This window comes from Polyodon spathula, unplaced genomic scaffold, assembly GCF_017654505.1.
Source record: "Polyodon spathula isolate WHYD16114869_AA unplaced genomic scaffold, ASM1765450v1 scaffolds_2752, whole genome shotgun sequence".
NCBI classification, from domain to species: domain Eukaryota; kingdom Metazoa; phylum Chordata; class Actinopteri; order Acipenseriformes; family Polyodontidae; genus Polyodon; species Polyodon spathula.
The window spans coordinates 15,001-18,330 of NW_024474219.1; positions in this window are offsets into that span (position 1 = coordinate 15,001).

Here is a 3,330-nt window from a genome sequence, read left to right on the forward strand (position 1 = left end):
TCCCCCAGCGCAGCCGCAGAGCGAGCCCGTGCTGACCGAGGAGGGGGCGATCCAGAAGGAAACCGGAGCAGAACCACCAACACCACGGCCTCGCACAAAGAGACCCAGCCGCAGCCTGTCACTGACGGGTTCGGAGGATAATACCGCTACTACTGAGAATGGTGAAGAATCATTCAAGGTAGTAGCGAAAAAGACACGAATTCAGCGGAAGGCTGCAGAGCTGCCGGATGGCAGAGCGCAGCCAGTGCAGAACTCCGAACCCGTGCAGACAGGGAGACTGCGGGCTCCAGGCGGGGCGTCAGTCCCTCCCAACGCGGAGGAAGAGAGCACAGCGCAGGGTGAGCCGGGCGCGGTGCAAGACTCTCCGCTAGCTGAATCTCAGCCGCCTGAAATAGTGACGGCTGTGGCAGAGACCGGTGTCGAGGAGTCGGAGGGAGCTGCGGAGGAGCGGATTCTCGGGGGCGAGCGAGAGGACAGCGCGGATGAGATGGAGGGGGAGCTCTCTGACTCCTCGCTTATCTCAGACATCCCTGATAGCCAACCCGTCAGTAAGAAAAAGTTATACACGCTTGAGCAGGTAAATGATTTTATGATAGAAACAAAAGGGAAAAGGGGAGTAGAAATAGAGAGTTTTTTCCCTGATCTAAGGTTATTTCTCCACTCCGCTCACGTTATAACAAGGAAAGCCACAATAGAAGAATTTGATCAGCCAAAACGTTATAGATTAAAAAAAATTGTTCAGAAAATTAAAAAGGATCTTAAAAGTGGTTCAAAATCTCTTGTTTAAAAATGGCTGTGTTTTATGAAACTTCTTTTATTACTTGTTTTAGTGTGTTAGTTTTTTTAGCTATGATGGAAAGGTGCGTTTTTGTTTCTTTTAATCTAAACGGCTGCAGACAGTCTTTTAAGAGGGCGCAGCTAGTCGGGTTTTTAGAGCAGAAGCAGGCGGGGGTGGTGTTTCTGCAGGAAACGCACTCGGATCAGGAGAATGAGGAGGCGTGGCGAGCGGAGTGGAAGGGGCTGTGCGTGATGAGTCACGGCGCTAGTACTAGTGCAGGAGTAGCCGTGCTTTTTAAACCCAGCCTGGGGGCAGTTTTACTAGATATGGATGAAATCGAGAAAGGGAGGATTTTAAAAGTAAGAGCTAGGCTGGGCAGTACAGTGTATGTTTTTATTAATATTTATGCCCCCAATAGAGGGGGGGAACGAATTTTATTTTTTAAGAAATTAAAGCAAGCTCTTTTTAATATTAATAATAATGATGTGGTGGTAGTAGGAGGAGATTTTAATTGTACTGTTAATTTTAATATTGATAGAAATAATGATGAACCACACCCTCAGTCCTCCAGAGAGTTGGCTGCATTGTTAGAGTCCAGTGACCTGGTTGACATATGGAGATGCCTGCACCCCAGTTCAAGACAATACACCTGGTCTCAGTATCACACAGACTGTGTATATAGAGCAAGACTAGACCGGTTTTATACTTCTAAAAACGATTTAAATAAATTTATCAAAGCAAGAATCATCCCCAGTAGTCTCTCTGACCACCACTGTCTATTAATTACAGTAATAATTCAATCAGAACCCCACAGAGCATCTTACTGGCATTTCAATGTAAAATTATTACAAGATGTAAAATTTAAGCAACAATTCAAACTTTTTTGGATAATTTGGAAAAAAGAAAAAGCACAATATAAAGATTTAAGACAGTGGTGGGACATTGGCAAAATACAAATTAAATGTTTTTGTCAACAATATACTATAAATGCAACCAGGTCACTGAACACAGCCGTGAGAGAACTGGAGTCCAAAATCCTCCTCCTAGAGGAAAGTTTAAATTCAGAATTTAAAGAACAGACCCTGGAGAACCTAAAAGAGCAGAAAATCGCGCTGGGGAGCTTGCTGAAGGAAAGAGTGAAGGGGGCGATTGTGCGTTCCAGATTCATGGAGTTGAGAGACATGGATGCCCCCACTAGTTTCTTCTTCAACCTGGAGAGGAAGAGAGCGGACAGTAGACAGCTGTGTTGTATCAGGACTCCTGGTGGGAAAGAACTGCACACCCGGGAGGAAATCAGCAGAGAGGCGGTGCGTTTTTACAAGGAACTTTATAATAAAGAACTGTGCAACATAGAGGACACTGAGCGGCTGCTCCAGGGGTTACCCAGCCTCAGTGAGAAGGAGCAGATTCAGCTGGACGCACCGCTGACCCACCAGGAGATGACCGCCGCTGTCAAGCAGCTCTCCAGCGGAAAGGTTCCCGGGATCGATGGACTGCCAGCAGAATTTTATAATAATTTCTGGGATATAATGGGGGAGGATTTGCTCCAGGTTCTGAGAGAGAGCCTCAGCCACAAGGAACTGCCTCTTAGCTGCCGTAGGGCAGTGGTTACACTGCTGCCCAAGAAGGGAGACCTATGCCAGCTTAAAAATTGGAGACCTGTGTCAATTTTATGTTCTGATTTAAAGATTTTATCCAAAACAATCGCTAATAGATTAAAAAGTGTTATTGGAACTGTAATACATATGGATCAAACATATTGTATACCGGGTCGCTCTATTTTTGATAACTTGTTTTTTATTAGAGATTTTTTAACTGTAAGTGATATTTGTGATTTTAATGTAGGAATGGTCTCCCTGGATCAAGAGAAGGCTTTCGACAGAGTCGACCACACCTACCTCTTTCATACACTGGAAGCCTTCGGGTTCGGTCCTGGTTTTATTTCTTATATTCGGCTTTTATATTCCAACATTTTTAGTATTTTAAAGATCAACAATGGGCTGAGTCAGCCCTTCCCAGTGTGCAGGGGTATAAGGCAGGGCTGTGCCCTGTCTGGTATGCTGTATTCACTGGTTATAGAGCCCCTGCTGCACCTGCTGAGGGTCAGGCTAGCTGGATGGACAGTGCCCTCCTCGCCCTCCACACCCTCCTCTGCCACAGTGAAGGTGTCTGCCTACGCAGACGATGTGACTGTGTTTGTGAGTGGGGATGCAGATGTCCAAGCACTGCAGCAGACTCTAAATGAGTTCCAGAGAGCATCTTCTGCCAGAGTAAACTGGGCAAAATGTGACACCTTCCTGTCAGGCAGCTGGGATGAGGGCACCCCTCCTTTCCTGCCTGAGGGGCTGAAATGGAACAGAACAGGTATTAAAGTGTTGGGGGTGCACCTCGGAACAGAAAACTACATGAAAAAGAACTGGGAGGGTTTGTTGGACAGGGTGAGGGGGCGGCTGCAGAGGTGGAAGGGACTGCTGGCTCAACTGTCCTTCAAGGGCCGGGTGCTTGTTATTAATAATCTGGTGGCCTCTAGCTTGTGGCACAAGCTGGTATGC